Genomic DNA, 22,258 nt, shown 5'->3' with positions numbered 1-22,258 from the left:
GGCACATGTAGAAGTTTTTCCTTAACTTCAAGTGGAAGTTTGCCCTTTAATATTCGAATGATATCCTGCGTCGGGATTGGTTCATTCCAGTATTTACTTTTATTTATATACTTCTCGAAATACTTTCTTAAAGATCCATTTTTGAAAGAAAAAGGTTGTGGGTCAAAAACTTCGTTACGTAGTCTTTCTTGTACTCCCTTATTCCAGTATTTGCGCCAGAAAGCGCGTTCAAATTGGTCATAATCTTGACACCAATTGGATGCTTCTGACGCCCACATCGATCCATCTCCATGTATGAATCCTGCAAAGTACATAATTTTTTCTTGCTCAGTCCACATTCGCGGCAATATCCCTTTAAATTGCTTGATAAATACCACGGGATTGATCGACTTCCTTTCGGGAATAAATATCTGGAATTGACGATATTTAAGCATTTTTTCTTCATTCATGGTCACAGGTGTATTCTGGTGGCTACTTCGCGGCGAATGATAATCTCGATAATTTGTTTCTGGTTGATTACGTAAATATGCACCAATACATGGATATTGTTGCATGGATTCGGTTTCACTGGATTCATCAGGAATAATGTCTGCCTTTGATAAAGTGCAAGTAGTATGTGCCCCTCTAGTATTAACTAGACCTTGCTGGCATGCTTTTAATGTATTTTCTATCTTTGCTTTCCAAGCAGGAAATTCATCTCCTATATTCTCCTTAATCTCTTTAACTTCTGCCTTAAGTTGTTCTTGTGCAGCTTCGTTGTTAACTTGCACGTTAGAAACCGTTTCTTTCAAGGTTTTGTCAACATAATTTCGCACTGTCTCGGTTTGCTCTTTCGCCCAATCTTCAATGTCCTTAGAGAATGCGATCTTATGTTCATTGAAAAGTTTCTCTATGTGTATCTCGCCTTCGAGACTGAGAGCGTCTATCCTCCGAGTAAGCTCAATGACAGCTTGCTCGTTATCGTGCTTAATTGTATTCACGGCTTGCGCAATAGTGTTCTGTACATGAATAACTTCCTGCACTTGATGATTTAGTGTATCTTGACGACATAAGATGTCTTTGTATTTGTTTGTTAATTCCTGATACTGTTGTTCTTGTGTAACTATGAGTTGTGCCCGACTGGTAATCAAGTGACTCTGCTTTGTTTCCAAACTCTGGAATTTTTCAGTAATCTTATCATTTATTTCTTTTAGTATATTAGATTGCTCCTGAGCCAAATTAAATTGCGCACTCTCCAATACCTGGAATCTACGATTCATGTCGTTTGCAAACGTGGATTGTGCCGTTGCAAGATTAGATTGCGATGTTTCCAATGCCTTAATCCCTTGTGTTATGACAGTCAAACTTGACATCAGCTGGGATAACAAATCGGTATTCTCAGCAATTGGCGATTGCACTGGGCTTAATGAGGATTGTACCGACACAATTTTCGGTACAGTCATTTCGTTTTCGCACGCGTCTGTGTCAGGGATGAAATTCATGTTGTTTGTTGGTTGCTGCATATTTCTCTGGACTTCTTTCGACATATGAATGTCGGAACTAGCAACCGTTTGTGTCGACGGCGTGAGCGCATTAATTATTGCTGGTTGCTCAGCCGTAATCGACATATCGCTAACTACGGCGGTATTTAATTCTGTGGCACTAGTTGACGATGCATTCACACTATTTAATTCATTTTGTGGCATTGTGATGCGTGCTTGCTTATTGGCTTTGAACATAGATCTAGTTATCACCATGTAAATGAGCAATTGACAGTTTCTCCTCTAAATAAGTCCTACAAAAATGACTATTGAACTTTTACACACGCAAAAAACGTTAATGTCCTAATGCTGTCAATGTACACTTTACAATGTGACACAAACACAGTACGTAGATAACACATAAAATATTGTCTTACTATATCCACTGAAATACAGGAATTCTAGTAAAAGTAATATAGCAACACTATTTATACTTAGAAAATTAATAGATGAAAGGTCACTAAATGCATAAATGCTCAAGAAAGCTAGTAATTCAAATGTTCTGGCCTTTTTGAAGTTTCTGCTCGGCTGCTGGGACGGCGCACTCGTTCTCTTCACAAGATACTCCCGCATGTTCAGTTAGCATGAAACATACAAAGGACCATAATGTAATTACTCTATAAAACTAGGCATATATACACACAATGAAACATTAATTACTAAATTACTAACATGGTTATATTTCATGTTCACTATGAGTGTTGTATCAGGATCGTGTCCTGTCTAACGGTAGACATATATAAAGGCTCCTCTTATTACTACGCTAATTACTATTTAGCTCTACAGGGCCTTTATACTGAAATGGTTCTCCACACCACCTAGTATTGTCTTTCTATGTGTGTGAGTAACTGTTTGTTCACTGTTGTGGGTAAATACATACAGCGTACACAGGGCGGTGTGTGAAACTGATAGCGATTACACTCTTCCGCTGTTGTAGAAATCTGCTCCAGATGATGCAGATACCGTGTTGAGCTGAAAGTGGTAACCAAAGTACGGAGAAATATTCTTCGGGGCTCTGTTGCATAGCAATCAGATTGCTTTCAGTTCTGAGAAATGTCCAGTTACTATTGTGGATTTGAATGATCCATGAAGTGACTTCTTTTCCGAAGAAAACATCGAACTATTTCACTAGAACTGAACGCTCCCGTCGGAACTGTTCTCAGCTGGTGTTTATTAGTAGATCACAATAGCAGTATATCGCTGGGTGTATAATAAGACGTACCTTCTTGAAATGAACAATATTTTATTGTTCTATTAACTGATTTCCTTCCATATGTACTTATATTTTACATTGTGAATCAAAAACTCGCAATGGCGTCGATTTTTTACATCACAAGAATGGCTCTCCTCTCCTAAAATTTCTCTTAACAAGAACAAACAAAAAACTATATCCTAAGAATAATTATGTGAGCGCTGACCGCCACAGAGTAATAAACAATATCTTTGTCTCTCTCGCGCACTGTCACAGCAAGTTACGCTGCATGATACATCATAGCAGGTAGTCAGCAAATTCATTGCCCGGTATTTCGACATGTCCTGAAGGTCACTGAACGCCCACTGTTGCCGAGGGCATAAACAGACTACTGTACAGTCATTACCAAAGGATGTCAAGGGAAGCACTAGTCGAGAGCTTGTAGGCCGCTTAAGAAGTCACTACTGATGACGAAGGACTCAACGGCGCTGGAGCGAATATGCTTAAGAGCGCGATAGATGGCTACCAACTTTGCAGTGAAAACACTGCAGCTGTCCGGCAAGGAGTGCTGTTCAGTATGTCCAACGTGAACGTAAGCGAAGCCAACGAGACCGTCGACCATTCACCCATCGGTGTAGACTATTTCTGAGACCTGGAACTCGCTGAGAAGAGAGAAAAATTGCCGACGCAGGGCCTAAGGTGGAAGTGTGCCTTTCGGACTTGCGATAGATCCCGACGGAGCTGTGGCCAAGGCACGTATGTAAGGGACCCCAGGAAAGGTGGCAGGGAAGGCGTCGAGTTCAACAACAAGCGACTAGACACGAACGGCAAGGGGATCGAACACATCTAGGATATGACTGAACGTGGTGTCAAAGCTCATCGTCCTCTTCCCTGAATTTAAGTGAATTACGTGGCGTGTGTGCGCAGACGTGATGCCAACTTTTCTGCTTCCTTAATTTTTCTGTACCCGGCCTTCAGTTTTCTTGATGATGATTTTATGTTTGTCACAAAGTGTGTCTTCTGAAAGAAGTAGATCATCCCCAAAGATTAGACAGTAGACTGCCAAATTATTATCATTATCATTATTATTGTTATTATATGCTTATTATTATTTACCCTTACTCTTTTTTAATTCATTCTTGATGGTCAATTTATTACCATTAGCATGTTAGTAATATTAAGTATTCTATCGCTAGTGCAGTGGTGGTCGACAGTGATTTTTAAAAAAGGAAGATTAGGGTTTAACATTACGTCGGCGAGTAGATCGTTAGAGACGCAGCACAAGCTAATTGGCGAAGGATGGGGAGGAGTATTTGCGTGACTTAAAAAGGAACCAGCGAGGTATTTAGGTTTCTTTTCTAAAGTTTGGAGAGAAGAGAAATGAAGCTCTTAGTGTAAATCATGACTCGAGCCTGGATAAGTCGGTCGGTAAGTACATTTCCCCGAAACATAACGTTCAGGGATTGAGTTCCAGTCAAGCACACAGTTTTAACCTGTCAGATAGTTTTAAAAGGCGCAAATTCCCCTACAGAGTGAAAGATTCATCCCGGAGATCACAGGAATGACTCTCGTATCGATCCGAATTAATTTAAAGCAAGCTCTTACAAAGTAGGAGAATGTGTTGGGAGAGCACACAGAGAAACTGGAGGGGATGTTTCTCCTACTTGTTCTTAATGTTGCCACTTCCTTTGCGTACAAATCTATCACACAGGCGAAGTGAGAACCAGTAGGGTCTCCCAGAAGTTTGCCCTGAATCTGCCGATATCGATCGTCGTTTCCGACCCGTGGCGTAATAATATTGTGGCATTTGACGAGATATGAGCACAAATGGAGATAGAATAGAACGCCAAAAGTATTTGTATTATTGCTTATACATTATTTGTTTGGAATGTAAATTTTGGCAGCAGACAGATCTGCAGCATAGTGCGAGTTTTAATTAAGCTCACTGGTGACAGATCGGTTGTGAGTTAAAAGGCAACTTAAACCATTATCCACGTCACTCACTTTTATTTTGTTTCTCGATTCATTGTGAAGGCTTACACCCTCAGTTTCAGAAGGAACAATTCTTCACATCAGATTTTATTTCCTTGGATTCAACTTGTTGTCTGCCTCATGCATCATTTCGCTAAAAATTAGTTGTTATGTGACACTTGTCATAATATGGCACTGAACCCATATGTTATAAATGACAAACAAGCTATTTATGAGATGTTACAGCAAAAACCACATTGCAAATCATCATACATATAAACATTTACATCACACATCATCACAAACTATACCCTCCAAATATCACATATGTGCACCAATACAGAGCCTTGCAAGTTAAAGGTTATAATCATCTCACACTGTGAAACAAAGATGTAAACATCTATAAACATATTGTCTATCTTTGATCTGAAATGTAATCTGGTAATGATGTTTGACACGCAGTGCATTGTATGTTTTCGGCCTTTTATGCCATTTTCAAGGGTTTAACCATTGATATTACTGGGCAACAAAAAAATAATTTTTTAATGTTCCGAGCACTTCATGAGGCAATTCCTACTAATTTTGGGTTGAGAAAAACAAATATGACAATGAAAAATTTTTATTACCTCTAGTTTCCATTATATACACAAGGTGGAAGTATTACATATTAACGGATTGAGAGAATTACACACATGCTAACAACAATGAAAGTGCATTTGATTTTTTTAACTGGTAATTACATGCTAAGAGTTCTAAATTGCTGGAAAAATACTTTGCAGATGGTCGTGTCTGAAGAGAATGATGTGGGAGAGCTATTGACTTCGTCGTCTTTTAGCTTGCCTCTTGTAATGGAGTTCCGCAGAATCCCTACACAAAGACCAACTCTAATCTGCAAGCGTTACTTCATTCCAACGGCCCTGATATCTTTGTTCCATAACAGAAATGTCCTGATGGAATATCTCACCGTGTTCATCACTAACAGCTCCACAACTAGAAAGGAAAAAATCTAGGTGGGTGTGGAGAAAATGGATCTTAAGGGACATGTTGCATCCAAGGTTACGGTATTTTTGCAGGAGCACTGTCAGCAAATGCTTGTAGTTGTCATCTCTTTTGTTGCCTAAAAATCCATGCACAACAACACCCTTGAAGGCTTCCCAAGCTTCCTTTTCTTTCCCCTCCAAAACTTGGTCAAATGCAGGATCCTTTACAAGTTCTCTTATTTGTGGTCTGACAAAAATGCCGTCCTTAACTTTTGCATCACTTAATTTCGAAAATTTCTCTTTTATGTACTTAAAAGGCCCGTCCTTCTCGGTTCATAGCTTTGACAAAGTTTTTCATCAAACCCAGCTTGATATGCAGGTGTGCGTCTTTTGAGTCCACAAGAGGCTTGCCAACGGCATTTTTCTCGCTAGGGTGAAGATTTCTTGCAGGCAAGTTTTCTTTAATATAACGCAATTTCCTATCTCTACTGTCCCACGTACGTAAGAAGCAGCAATGCTTTGTGTAACCCAGTTGCATTTCTAAGCGTATGGCAATGACTTTAGAGCACCATAGATTTTCCATTTGTGTTCATGATATTTAATTGAGTCCAAGAGAGCTGTCATATTTGCATATGTCTCCTTCATGTGAACAGCATCACCAATTGGAATAGATGTGAAGTAACACAGCTTTCAAACTAAGCTTGGAGGAGTCTATGAATAGCCTCCATTCAGTTGGATCATGGTTCAAATTCAAAGATTTCATCAAGCCATTAATGTCGCAGCAAACAACAAGAATATTTTTTTCTCAAAAAAGGGAAGCAGTTCCATGTGACGTTTTCTGTACTGTGAGATTCTCACATCACTTTGGAGAAGATTCCATTGCTGTAACGAGACCCAAGAATTTCTGCATTCTCCTTTGACAGGCCAAGGTCTCTAATGAGATCACTCAATTCCGCTTGACTCAGTCGGTGCGGTTTATCATCTTTTCCCACAAAATCAGGGTCATAGGATGTGGAAGGCTTGTTTGGTTCTTCATGTTCCACACTGTCTTCATTTTCTACTTTAAACACGCAATTTTCGGGTGGAATAGGAACTGGTAAACTATCCGAATGTGGAATGGGTCGAATAGCAGATGGAAAATTCGGGAACTCAATTGTTCTTCTTTTCTTCATAGACAATCCAGCCTTTATAGGTGGAATCAGGCAGAAATAGCAGTCATCTGTATGGTTTGTAGGCTCCTTCCAAATCATAGGCACATCGAAAGCCAATGATCGTTTCTTCTTTTTCAGCCATTCTCGCAGTGTAACTGAACATGCGTTGCAACATATATGTGGAGCCCAAGACTTATCTTGGTCCCCTACTTTCATACCGAAATAATACTGATAGGCAGTCTTTACAAGAGGCGTCAGATTGCGTTTCTGTGAGGGAAATGTTATTTCACCACTAATACGGGCCCTAGTATTACTAGGCCCGTGTTGCTGGAAAACTCAGCTTCCGGTTGCGCAATCGGGACTGATAAGGCGCGCTGGCGCTGTTCTCACGGGGGACACCTGGAGGGGGCCTCTGGGGGCCCTTGACGCTCGTGAGGCAACAGCATGTTCAGTCGACTCGAGCCAGCCGCACTGTGCACACAGCCATGCCGTACCGACGCAGAAGATATTCAAGGAGGAGCAGGATGACTGTTTATAAAACAGTAGACAGTTTCAAGATGACTCCAAACAATGTTTCTCAACAAGAACTTCTCACCATATTTTACACTAAAAAAAGCACTCACGAAACAGATATTTTGCATTAATTTGAGTAGAAACTACATGTAATTCACAGTCACAGCAACAGTATTTATGTTTATGACTAACAAACAGCTGAAGAGCATTTGTGTTTTGTTCTTTGACAGGTGTGCCAATTCAAAAAAACAAAACAAAAAAATCCCACAAATTTAAAATCTTCACTCTAAAATGTGAAATGTCACTTTATCTTCAAAACAAGAGCTAATCTGTCATTTTTATGGTGATTTTTGAATTTAGCAAATGGAAATACATATAAATTTGCTATTTTTAAGCCCGAAACATTTTCATTGTTGCCCAGTGTATTTAAACACATTAACATTAGGCAAGTCATTAAACAGCTTTTGATGTTGCTGAGCAACAGCCATACAATAATTTTTAAATGAATGCGCCGCCATTAGACTGTATTGTTGTTTATTTAATTATTTAGTAATTTATGTATTTAATAACTAATAATATTTCAGGTTAAAGTAATTACTTGAAAATCTCATAGTAGGCGGAAACTTGGATCGTAATGAAATAAACAACAAATCAGTCAAATGACGGTGTGTTCATTTGACAATTTTGTATAACTGCTGCTCAGCAGCATGAAAAACTGTTTCCTGGTCTCCAGAGTGTTTCGTTTTCTGTTGATGTGTGATATTGATACAAAGGTGTACGTACAGAATGTGACGTGATTAATATCCAAAAGACACGTATGATAAAAGCAATATAAGAAAATTATTTGAAATACAAAGCTTTGATTAAATCCCGTCTAATTCGGCTGGAATTTTAGCTACGAGCTATGGTTGGGTAACGCGGTGTATGTATGACGGGGCACTATCAAATTTTGCTATTGATGTAAGACGCCTCAAGATGGACAGATTGAATGCAGCCTGTAATTTGGCCTCCAAGATCATCTGATCTTAATCCCAGGTTTTTTCCTGTCAGCCACCTCGTGAGAGAAGTTAACAGCACTCTCGGTTGAAGAACTACAATACCAAATTTCTAGAACTTGTCAAATTTTATGGGGTAATAAGGGGATACTAGAGGAATTCGTGACCCACTATAGAAGAGGCAGTATTGCATAAAATGAGGGGGCGACCAGTAAATACCCATCTTTACCTTGTATGAGTGTTTAGTAAATTATGTGAAGTAACTTACTGAAGCATATTGTATTTCTTATTAAGGTACGCCATCTACATCTACATCTACATTTATACTCCGCAAGCCACCCAACGGTGCGTGGCGGAGGGCACTTTACGTGCCACTGTCATTACCTCCCTTTCCTGTTCCAGTCGCGTATGGTTCGCGGGAAGAACGACTGTCTGAAAGCCTCTGTGCGCGCTCTAATCTCTCTAATTTTACATTCGTGATCTCCTCGGGAGGTATAAGTAGGGGGAAGCAATATATTCGATACCTCATCCAGAAACGCACCCTCTCGAAACCTGGCGAGCAAGCTACACCGCGATGCAGAGCGCCTCTCTTGCAGAGTCTGCCACTTGAGTTTGTTAAACATCTCCGTAACGCTATCACGGTTATCAAATAACCCTGTGACGAAACGCGCCGCTCTTCTTTGGATCTTCTCTATCTCCTCCGTCAACCCGATCTGGTGCGGATCCCACACTGATGAGCAATACTCAAGTATAGGTCGAACGAGTGTTTTGTAAGCCACCTCCTTTGTTGATGGACTACATTTTCTAAGGACTCTCCCAATGAATCTCAACCTGGTACCCGCCTTACCAACAATTAATTTTATATGATCATTCCACTTCAAATCGTTCCGCACGCATACTCCCAGATATTTTACAGAAGTAACTGCTACCAGTGTTTGTTCCGCTACCATATAATCATACAATAAAGGATCCTTCTTTCTATGTATTCTCAATACATTACATTTGTCTATGTTAAGGGTCAGTTGCCACTCCCTGCACCAAGTGCCTATCCGCTGCAGATCTTCCTGCATTTCGCTACAATTTTCTAATGCTGCAACTTCTCTGTATACTACAGCATCATCCGCGAAAAGCCGCATGGAACTTCCGACACTATCTACTAGGTCATTTATATATATTGTGAAAAGCAATGGTCCCATAACACTCCCCTGTGGCACGCCAGAGGTTACTTTAACGTCTGTAGACGTCTCTCCGTTGATAACAACATGCTGTGTTCTGTTTGCTAAAAACTCTTCAATCCAGCCACACAGCTGGTCTGATATTCCGTAGGCTCTTACTTTGTTTATCAGGCGACAGTGCGGAACTGTATCGAACGCCTTCCGGAAGTCAAGGAAAATAGCATCTACCTGGGAGCCTGTATGTAATATTTTCTGGGTCTCATGAACAAATAAAGCGAGTTGGGTCTCACAGGATCGCTGTTTCCGGAATCCATGTTGATTCCTACACAGTAGATTCTGGGTTTCCAAAAACGACATGATACTCGAGCAAAAAACATGTTCTAAAATTCTACAACAGATCGACGTCAGAGATATAGGTCTATAGTTTTGCGCATCTGCTCGACGACCCTTCTTGAAGACTGGGACTACCTGTGCTCTTTTCCAATCATTTGGAACCTTCCGTTCCTCTAGAGACTTGCGGTACACGGCTGTTAGAAGGGGGGCAAGTTCTTTCGCGTACTCTGTGTAGAATCGAATTGGTATCCCGTCAGGTCCTGTGGACTTTCCTCTGTTGAGTGATTCCAGTTGCTTTTCTATTCCTTGGAATCTTATTTCGATGTCAGCCATTTTTTCGTTTGTGCGAGGATTTAGAGAAGGAACTGCAGTGCGGTCTTCCTCTGTGAAACAGCCATGAGTGTGCTATCAACTAAATTAAACGAGAGGTTTAAAGAACTAACTAGGACAATGTTTCAGCTGTAGTCAGTGGCGATTTACAACCAGACAAGCGCTATTATTGCGAAAACGGTGCATTTGCGGATCCATACTTGCACAACGACGTTATTGCTTCAACTGTCGTGTACTGTTACTAACGTTAACTTTTGATGTTAATTACCACACACCTCCGGATACGTATTTATATCACTGAATATCAGACTTGTAGACACCTAAATGCATTTTGTTTATAGCTTGGATTGCTAGTGTACTCCATGTGGTGGAAAGCATCCGTACATCCATATATAAAGTGGAATTGACCACTAGAGGACACGAGAATTGGACCCGCCGTATAAAAAGAGGCGGAGAGTATCGTATTGTCAGTAGGGACACAGTATTACCACAATGGATCAGTCAGAAGAGGTCAGTCACTCCGAACGTGGGCTAGTCATCGGGTGTCACGTGAGAGGAAAAATCCGTCAGGGACATTTGAAACTTTCTAAAGCTGAACAGGTCGTTTCAAACATCTTGTCAAGTTAAAACTGTGTGTCGGACCTGGACACGACATCGGAACCTTGACATGTGTGGGCATTGTACTTACTGACGAAGCCATGCATGCTCGACTAACTCCTCACCGTCACATCCGTACTTCCAACAGCGCCTCTTTCCTATCTTCCAAATTTCGCAGATGTTCTCCTGCATGCCTTGTCAGTATTACTGTTTGTAATGTATAACTTCAGTGCCGTATTATGATACAAATGACACATAGCAACAAATAAATTCTCATTTAACCACTGGGCTACCTAATGGTCAAGGTGTCAGATCTCCAAACGCGCCATGGAAAAAATTAAATGTGACCCATGAAGTTTTTTGTTTGAATTGTGTTTTATATTATAAACAGTCCAATGTGGATTAAATTTGGCTGTGAGTTGTCGAAGAGAACCAAAGCGATATCATGAGAATAATTATATTACTGATTATACTATTGTGATTAAAATTCCTTGTTAATTAGACTGGGTCATTTCGAAGCTCAAATCTCTTTCAAAACCGACGTTTCGACACGAGCAGCCCGTAGCAGCTGATGTGTTTACGTAAGCCTTCGAACTTTAGTCCCGCTGGTTCAAAAATGGCTCTGAGCACTGTGGGACTTAACTTCTGAAGTCATCAGTCCCCCAGAACTTAGAACTACTTAAACCTAACTAACCTTACGACATCACACACATTGATGCCCGAGGCAGGATTCGAACCTGCGACCGTAGCGGTCGCGCGGTTCCTGACTGAAGCGCCTAGAACCACTCGGCCAATCCGGCCGGCTTCAGTCCCGCTGGGCCCACACTGTTTGTTGAGGTACGCAAACGAAGCGTTTGTCGTCAGGCCAGACAAGGAGGCAGAACTACTCAAGATACGCCAACATCTCAACAGCACACATAAAAACATGGAATTGTCACTGCAAATAGAGAAAAAAGGGGAGGGGGTTCAAAAAAATGTTCAGATGTGTGTGAAATCTTATGGGACTTAACTGCCAAGGTCGTCAGTCGCTAAGCTTACACACTACTTGGCCTAAATTATCCTAAGGACAAACACACACACACCCATGCCCGAGGGAGGACTCGAACCTCCACCATGAAGGGGTTCCTTTGGTCGATCTGGAAGCATATAAAACAACTAGCTGAACACTTGGACGTAATGTGTATAGAAAATTGACTCACATGAACGAAATGGGACTCACGTGAACGGAGTGGGATCATCATCCAGCATAAAATAATGCTGTGTTATGTAATATTACACCATGGCCTCTGCGGATGAGCGACGATGTACTTCTAACATGAATTAAACGAACTCCACAAAACATTCCGTTGGAATGATAATCAATGAGGTACGGCGAAGACAAAGCGTGTAATGGAAAAGAAAAGCACTCTGTTGCTCACTTATCATATGTGAAAGGTGTCAGCAACAGCATAGGAAACTTGCTGCACCGCTGAGGAATAGGTTGAGCATCACCTGCACTTCAGCCAGGAGTGCAAGATCAGAAGTCCGTTGAGGCCCACGGAGGGTCCCGTAGATGCTCTCCAAGCTACGGAAGTTTAGAGCCCGATGCGATTGTGGTGACATCTATGTCGCCATAAGAGGAACACTGATTTACACAAGCGTATCGGAGCATGAGCGTTGAGTGCGACAATGGCATCCGAGCTAATCAGATATAACCGAACACCGTCAGAACATCGAGCGAACGGTCAGTTTCCAATAAACCCGTGTACTTGCCCTGTAGCTATGGATGCAATAGCGAAAAATAGTAGAGACTCTTTAAATAACTAAGCGGCCAAAAGCATGAATAGATTGGATGGTTACTAGGTGCCGACGGCATGGCTGCTGCGGTTCCCAGCACAACGAACCGCGTTTGTTCGCCAGCCTGCAGCTCCTCAAGACCTAGATACGCCGACTTACACCGGCGGCATCGACGTCTAGCTGCAGGAAAACGCCGCCGCTGGGTATAAGCTGCAGATTTGCTGTTACCTGAATTTACCTGGTAAAGGAGCAAATGGTTCAAATGGCTCTGAGCACTACGCGACTTAACTTCTGAGGTCATCAGTCGCCTAGAACTTAGAAGTAATAAAACCTAACTAACCTAAGGACATCACACACATCCATGCCCGAGGCAGGATTCGAACCTGCGTCCGTAGCGGTCGCTCGGTTCCAGACTGTAGCGCCTAGAACCGCACGGCCACTCCGGCCGGCCTAAAGCAGCACAGTCAGCAGTTTCTGAATAACCACCCCTCCACGTGCATCTTAAATTTCTGTTCTATGGCGCTCATGAAAGTGATGACCAAAAGAAGACGCTGTATATAGGAAGACTTCTCTAGAAAGTAGCAGTTTAGTCGCTTTGACGAGAACCGCTGTGAACACACTCGAAACGTCGGTTGTAAAGAGATTTCAGTTTGAAACCTTTGTGGCCTAATGCTCAGAAGTATTTTCATTCAAACGGACACTGGCCATAGAAACCTTCACACTTAGTTTCAGATATTCCGGGATATAAATTTCATGGTGCCCCAATATTTCATCCACATCTGCGGAATACATCTTCAGGTGCAACGGTAGCTTTTATGAGGGTTCGATTCAAAACCTAATTTGCTACTGACTGGAGTAAACAGTTTGTTTCCGTGTTCTGCGCAGACCGGTGACGTCAAATGTTTTTAAAACTCGTGCTCAGTCGGCCGTTGCCATTTGCTGTCGTCCGCTATTGCTATCTCTGTACAGCGAAAGACCTCTTCAACACTAGAATTCAGATACCATTCAGTTTCATAATCTCCTCCCAGTTTTTAAATTAATGGAGTGCTTAACACGTTTTCTAGCCTCCCAATAAAGACCATCATACTAATTGCTTGTGACAACCACGGCCTCAGTCTTATCAACCTTAATCTGATGGTCTCCTGTCAGCAAAGAATATCCCTCAATATCTGATCTACTTTTCTTTTTGCGATATCCCCATACACATCTCCACAACTACAGCTTCCGAGAAATAACGTGACCCCTAAGCAGAAGCACATTCCAGTTCTTTGCGGTGATCGAGTTCACCCCTTAGTTCCAAAGGAGCGGCCTCCATACTTTGCTGTCTCCTATTGGCCCGTGCACGTCATATCAGTTCACTGATTTTCTTATTTGGTACTCTTGCCAGATCCTACTGACTTGTGCAATTATTAGTCGTACTGGCATACCCTGTTAATACAACAGTTACCATATTCGCTAGGTGCACCTCAGAAGTTACACTAGTTTGTAGAATTTAGTTGTTGAAATGAACCACCCGACAGCGCCGAGGCCACATGCGACGGAATTCTCGCAACTAGCATTGTTCCTCCCCTACCATGCCGTCTCCCCAGGTGCGAGTCGAGTTGTTTTGTGCACGATCTACACAGTATTCTGTAGATTTGCGCTTTTTCCAGGGGATTGTGAGAGTCCACAGCCGACCTAAGATAAAACTATAGTGATAGCGAACGACGGCAACCGAAGGTGGCCAATTGCATGTGAGTTTTGAAAACATGTGACCTCACACCTCTGAGCGTGAGCTCGCAGAAACTTAATACTACAGTTAGTAGGAAGTCACATTGTGACTCGGAGATCCAGAGAATATACTACCCTCGTTGAGGATAATCATCAACATCTTAAGATGTTTTGCCTGTTGCCCGGTTCCTGACATTATCCGATTCACTTGCAGGCCGACTGCCTCAAAGTCTGGTTTCTTCTTCTTTTCATTTCATCCAGCATTTTTTATTCTTTTCCTTCTGACTTTTTTCTGTGCTTCCACTACTGTCAGAATAACTTTTGTTCTAGTCAGTTTGCTTTCCATTTTTGTAAATCACTCTTAGTAGAGTTCTTTGTCCCTCTAACCTTTCCACCATTTCTTTATTCTTCACTTTATCCACCCATTTTATTTTACTCTACTCTCCTCCAAACCGACCTTACGAGTGATTCAGTTTGGTCTCTTTCTGTCTCGTTCTGTTTCGAGCTTTCACAGCCATACAGAAGAATAGTCCACACGAAGCTTGTCTGATGATGTCCTCTCCAGGTGGCGACGTAGCGCTGCATTTCTCCAAAAAATACATTCCGCTACGGCGTAATAGTACAGAGTATTTTAACAAGTGTGATATTACCGGTTACGGAAGTTTGCCGTCAATATTACTGGATATTAGGTCCGCTTGTTACTCATAATATTGTTTCTTTTATATATTCTTTATTTTGTTCCACTAAATGTAAACGTTTTGATAATAATAATAATTATTATAACGGAATGAGGCCTAATTTTATTGGAAAGCGATAGTTTGTACGTGCAGTTAAATGTTATCACTGTAATTTTGGTTGTTGAGTTAGCAAAACACATTGTTGTGCGAAAATGTTTTGCGATTACTTACTGTTGATTTCGAAATATTCTTTGTCATCTGTTGTTGAAATTGAAATGTAAGTGCCATAGATATTTTCCGGAGCTTGACTTATTAAATACGCTTTTTCACCCTACAAAATGCAAAATGTCACTGTTGTGGTTTCAGTCCAAGATAATATTCAGTTTTTCTCATACGAGTTTGGTACCAAATTTGTAGTTTTCTGCCCTCGCTCGCGCGCGTTTGGTGTGTGTGTGTGTGTGTGTGTGTGTGTGTGTGTGTGTGTGTGTCTACTTCTTTCGTGTCTTCCGTACAGTTCCTATAATGTCTTAAATAGCGAGCCATTGTAAAAATTACACATTTTCACAAAATTACGTCAGAGACTAAGTTATTATTTCGCTTACCTAGCTCACAGTAACATTGCGTTAGCGGGGTAACGCATTGATTAGCACACTGGATTCGCATTTGAGAGGACGACGGATCAACCCGCGTCCGGCCATCCTGATTTAGGTTTTCCTTTAAAACTATCCCCTTACACACAACTACAAAACTTACATACAAACATATATTAGTTGGCTTCATCTATATGAAACCTTTCACACAGCCTTAGTGGAAGTAATGCACTAAACCGTAACTCAGTCGCAATCTTGCATCAACAGCTTTTAGACATATTGCATCATAGGCGCTACTAGTGCAGGAAACGTTTAAAGGCCAGCAAATGGTGGCAACCTTCATGAAATATCTTTCAGTCAAACATCACATTTACTTACATCAGTTACTAGAAACACATCTACAACATATGTAACAAACAAGAAAATCTAACATTAGCACTAATTTTAAACAGGGGGCAAACGGGGAAGAACCTTAGCATCCAAATAACGTATGCTAGAGACAAATACACTAACATGTACACTGAGTTGACAAAAGTCACGGGGTACCTCCTCATATTGTGTCGGAGCTCTCTTTTCCCAGTGTCATGCAGCAACTTGACATGGCATCGACTCAACAAGTCATTGGAAGCCTCCTGCAAAAACAATGAGGCATTCTGCCTCTATAGCTGTCCATAATCGCGAAAGTGTAGCCGGTGCAGGGTATTATGCACGAACTGAGCTCTCGGTAATGTCCCATGAATGTCCTGTGGGTTTCATGTCGGGAGATCTGGGTAGGCCAATCATCGGCTGGAATTGTAGAAAATGTTCACCAAACCAAACGCGAACAATTGTGGCCCAGTAATATGGCGGGTTGTCATTCACAAAAATTCCACCGCAGATGAGTACAATTGGTCTCCAAGTAGCCGAAAATAACCATTTACAGTGAATGATCGCTTCAGTTCGGCTAGAGGACCCAGTCCATTCTATGTAAACACAAGCCACACCATTATTGAGCAACCACAACTTTGCCCAGTGCCTTGTTGACAGCTTGCGTCCATGTCTTTGTGGGGTCTGCGACACACTCGTACCCTACCACCAGCTCCTTTACCAAGTGAAATCGGGACTCATCTGACCGAGCCACGGTTTTCCAGTAGTCTATGGCTTAACCGATATGGTCACGAGCACAGGAGAGGCGCTGCAAGCGATGTCATGCTGTTAGCAAAGTCACTTGCGTCGATCGTCTGCTACCATTACCAATTAACGCCAATTTTTGACGCACAGTCCTAACGGAGACGTTCGTCGTCCCACATTGATTTCAGCGGTTTTTTCACGCAGTGCTGCTTTTCTGTTAGCACTGGCAGCTCTACGAGATCGCCGCTGCTTTCGGTCGTTAAGTGGAGGTCGTTGGCCACTGTGTTGTCCTTGGTGAGAGGTAATGCCTGAAATCTGTTATCCTCGTCACACTCTTGACACTGTGGATCTCGGAATACTGAATTCCATGACGATTTCCGATATGGAATGTATCGTGCGTCTAGCATCTATTACTATACCGCGGTCAAAGTCCGTTAATTCCCGTTGTGTGACCATAATGACGTCGGAAATGTTTTCACCGGAATCGCCTGAGTAAAAATTAAAACCCCGGACAATGTACTGCCTTTTTACACATTCTGTGCGGGATACTACATTGATCTGTATACATCTACATCCCTATATCATGGCTTTTGTCAGCACAGCGTATAGGTTAATAAAACACGAGCTTGTGCTAAGAAGTAACGCTACAGCGGAGCAATGCAGGGCACAAATTCGAAGCAGAAGACAGCTACAAGAAAAATGCCGTAATAAAGCACAATGACAGCTTAAAACGTCGTCGATACACCGATCAACCACAAGGTCTGGCGAACAACATCACAAGCTAACCAACGACAAGGACTCCCAAATAACGTCACTCACACACAAGTGAAGAATACTTGATGTGTACATCACAGTGTTGTAGCAGGACACAGCAATATAGGAAAACAGACCAACTAGCCTCCAGCACCACAGAACGCACCGTGAACCACGTGAAACAGACAATAACTTCACTTCGGCTATTACTGGTCCGGCTGGTATACCTTGAGACGGCAGCAGAGTACCATGATTACGCAATATAGTAACTTTCCCATCCATCCTTACCAGAATGAGACAGACGTAACGTTAGCCCAGTTGGCGTCGTCGGTACACAGCAGTGAGGAGTAGAAGGCAGGCAGACTCGTTGCCTGTAACTCGGCACTGCCTTGGTCACTCAGCAGTACGCAGACTGCTACACAACGCACTCCAGATGACTGTACGTTTCCTTCTCGTCCCGAAGCAGAATCAGCATCGGCCTACACTGCTACACTACTGGCCATAAAAATTGCTGCACCAAGAAGAAATGCAGATGATAACGGGTATTCATTGGACAAATATATTATACTAGAACTGACATTACATTTTCACGCAATTTGGGTGCACAGATCCTGAGGAATCAGTACCTAGAACAAACACCTCTCGTCGTAATAACGTCCTTGATACGCCTGGGCATTAAGTCAAACAGAGCTTGGATGGCGTGTATAGATACAGCTGCCATGCAGCTTCAACACGATACCACAGTTCATCAAGAGTAGTGACTGGCGCATTGTGACGAGCCAGTTGCTCGGCCACAATTGACCAGACGTTTTCAGTTGGTGAGAGATCTGGAGAATGTGCTTGCAAGGGCAGCAGTCGAACATTTTCTGTATCCAGAAAGGCCCATTCAGGACCTGCAACATGCGGTTGTGCATTATCCTGCTGAAATGTAGGGTTTCGCAGGGGTAGAATGAAGGGTAGAGCCACGGGTCGTCCACTGTTCAAAGTGCCGCCAATGCGAACAAGAAGTGACCGAGACGTGTAACCAATGGCACCCCATACCATCACGCCGGGTGACGGGCCAGTATGGCGATGACGAATACACGCTTCCAATGTGCGTTCACCGCGATGTCACCAAACATGGATGCGACCATCATGATGCTGTATACAGAACCTGGATTCATCCGAAAAAATGACGTTTTGCCATTCGTGCACCCAGGTTCGTCGTTTAGTACACCATCGCAGGCCCTCCTGTCTGTGATGCAGCGTCAAGGTTAACCGCAGCCATTGTCTCCGAGCTGATAGTCCATGCTGCTGCAAACGTCGTCGAACTGTTCGTGCAGATGGTTGTTGTCTTGCAAACGTCCCATCTGTTGACTCAGGGATCGAGACGTGGCTGCACGATCCGTTACAACCATGCGGATAAGATGCCTGTCATCTCGACTGCTAGTGATACGAGGCCGTTTAGATCCAGCACGGCGTTCCGTATTACCCTCCCTAACCCACCGATTCCATATTCCGTATACAGTCATTGGATGTCTAGCAACGCGGGCAGGAATGTCGCGATACGATAAACCGCAATCGCGATAGGCTACAATCCAACCTTTATCAAAGTCGGTAACATGATGGTACGCATTTCTCCTCATTACACGAGGCATCACAACAACGTTTCAACGGGCAACGCCGGTCAACTGCTGTTTGTGTATAGAAATCGCTTGGAAACTTTCGTCATGTCAGCACGTTGTAGGTGTCGCCACCGGCGCGAACCTTGTGTGAATGCTCTGAAAAGCTAATAATTTGCATATCATAAGATCTTCGTGGTGTAGCAATTTTTATGGCCAATAGTGTATTCATTTGGAAAGGCCACCTGTCGCCCTCACTGGACGTCCGTTTGCGGTAGTGCGTGGAGATCCAGTCGTTGTCGCGAATGAACAGCAGCAGTTAGCACTGGCGCATGTGCCAGGTTCTTGCTGTGGAGGCCCATATGCAGCAACATTCGCTGAATAGTGGTTGAGCAGACACTGTTGGTACAACTTTCGTTCATCTGTGCCGAGCAATTCCTCAACAGTTGCACGTCTATTCGCCCGTACAGATCTACGCAGCCGTCATTTACCCAAGTCATGTATGGCCCGTGGTGCACCACAGTCCTCTCGGCGACGCTTTTGGATAGCGCCATTTTGTCATGCACGACATGCTTTGATCTCAGTAGCACTCGAAACTTAGCCATTCGGAAATGCTTGCATCCTTGGCCGAAAGCCTTATGTTCGTGCCCATTCGGATGTCAGATAGATCAGTCCGCTACCGCTTTGTGATAACGAGTTAACTGTGTTTTACCTCTCCCAGAAACACGGCCGGCCGCTGCTGTCAGGCGAATACAGAGGAACGTTTTGTTGAGATGCATTGGAGCATTCAACACAAGTCCCACAGACGCGCTGTTGGTAATCATGAGTCTATGTCCACTACACCTGATAATAAGGCAGCACGCAGCCTTCTACTGGCTGCACAAACAGAACATCGACAAGGTGCAAAATATAATGGGCAGTCCTCTGATAAGCGTTAAAGCCATCCGAGAAAAAATGCTTGACATTTGGCAGGACGAATAGGATGGGTCCAGTACAGACCGTAGAGTCCACGGGTTTCTACCCACAGTAAGGGGAAGATGAAAGAACAAGATAATGAAGCCCTCACAGGGCCTAGTTCACTTCCTTACAGGTCACGGTCCCTATCCCAGGTACCTGCATAAAATAGGGAAAAGGCCAACACCGGAGTGTGACTGTGGTGCCCACGAAGGATCGCCAGAACACACAGTGTTTGAGTGCCCAATATACGAACAGCTGTCTGAGTTGTGAGACAGCTTCTGCAAACAAGGAATGTGAATGAAATATTGAAAAATGGTGAATTGTTCAGAAATTTCGCAAAATTGGTAAATAAAATCTCAAGGGAGGCCCAGCGAGCCTACCTTGGGAGGGGGTAAAAGCGCTTCAGATCTAATGCGCAATTGTAAATATGTAAATACTATGTTTGTTTAAGTCTTTGACTTGTCGTAGCTAGTAGTTGCAGTTAGCTCAGTATGGTGGTGGGGAGAATAAAAGAGTAGTATAAATGGAGTGGTTTCTTCTAGTAGTAGCGGCCCGCCTCCACGTGGCTAGGGACGGGCAACTCTCTGGAAGGATTCCAGAAAGGGTAAGAGGCCGATCATTCACATATAGCACAATGTTGCTTATTAAATAGGTAGTGTGCATGCATTAATAAACCACTTCTGTAGAACTAATAGCAGAGTTAGTTAGTCTTAATACACCCACCCAAAAGTGTCAGACAGTGGGTTATGTATGTTTCATAAAACACTGAAAATAAAAAAATAAAAACTCTCCCAGAGACACTGTACATACTTTACAATGCCACCTGTCATCTGTGACCGGTTACTGCACATCGACGTCGGTGCTCACATTAATGTCATGGTCCAAAGTATAAAAAAAAACTTTGGTTTGCGAAATAGGCGGATCTGGTATTCAGTAATTTTTACATCTTACTTCTGTATATGGCGAATTTTAAGCGTATCGGATTGCAGAGTTGTAGACGTCACGGGTCGACGTAGACGGGCGGTATCGGCAGATTGGATGTGTGTGTGCGTGTCTCGTCTCCCTGCAGCACGGCCGAGTCCCCGCTGGGCTCGTGGCACTCGCTGAGCCGGTCGGAGCGGGCGCTGCTGGCGGCGGCGAGCGCGGCCGCGTGCGACGTGGAGCTGCCGCCCGCGCCCGCCCCCGCCGTCCCGGAGCGCTGGGCGACGGCGGCCGCGGTGGCGGCGCTGCAGGAGCGCGGCAGCCTGCTGCGGGCCCTGCGGGAGGCGCTGCCCGACGCCGGCGGCCGGGCGGCGGACGCACAGCGGCGGCCTCGCCGCAGCCGCGCCGCGCGCGCCAGCCGCGTCGGGCCAGCAGTGCCCTCGCTGCGGCGCTCCGTCGACATCCGGGAGCTGCCGCCAGAGCGCAGGCCCGTCCCCTCGGCCAAGTCGCGCCTCGTCTGAACGTCCGCGCCTCTACCCTCTTCCGCACGCACAATAAACTTTTTTTGCAGCATGATTTTAGTTCCAGTCGCTCTTACATTTACACTACTGGCCATTAAAATTGCTACTCCACGAAGCTAACGTGCTAAAGACGCGAAATTTAACCGACAGGAAGAAGATGCTGTGATATGCAAATGACTAGCTTTTCAGAGCATTCACACAAGGTTGGCGCCGTTGGCGACACCTACAACGTGCTGACATGACGAAAGTTTCCAACCGATTTCTCATACACAAATAGCAGTTGACCAGAGTTGCCCGGTGAAACGTTGTTTTGATGCCTCGTGTAAGGAGGAGAAATGCGTACCATCACGTTTCCGACTTTGATAAACGACGGATTGTAGCCTATCGCGATTGCGGTTTATCGTATCGCGACATTGCTGATCTCGTTGGTCGAGATCCAATGACTGCAAGCAGAATATGGAATCGGTGGGTTCAGGAGGGTAATACGGAACGCCGTGCTGGATCCCAATGGCCTCGTACCATTAGCAGTCGATATGACAGGCATCCTATCCGCATGCCTGTAAAGGATCGTGCAGCCACGTCTCGATCCCTGATCCAACAGATGGGAACGTTTGCAAGACAACAACTATCTGCACGAACAGTTCGACGACGTTTGCATGGACTATCAGCTCGGAGACCGTGGCTGCAGTTACCCTTGCCGCTGCATCACAGAGCGTCTGCGATGGTGTAATCAACGACGAACCTGGGTGCACGAATGGCAAAACGTCATTTTTTCGGATGAATCCAGGTTCTGTTTACAGCATCATTATGGTCGCATCCATGTTTGGCGATATTGCTGTGATCGCACACAGGAAGCGTGTATTCGTTGTCGCCATACTGGCGTAT

Source organism: Schistocerca cancellata, chromosome 7 (assembly GCF_023864275.1).
Source record: "Schistocerca cancellata isolate TAMUIC-IGC-003103 chromosome 7, iqSchCanc2.1, whole genome shotgun sequence".
In the NCBI taxonomy this organism is placed as follows: Eukaryota; Metazoa; Arthropoda; class Insecta; order Orthoptera; family Acrididae; genus Schistocerca; species Schistocerca cancellata.
The sequence above is the reverse complement of the archived record's forward strand: the minus strand, read 5'-3'. Positions refer to the sequence as shown.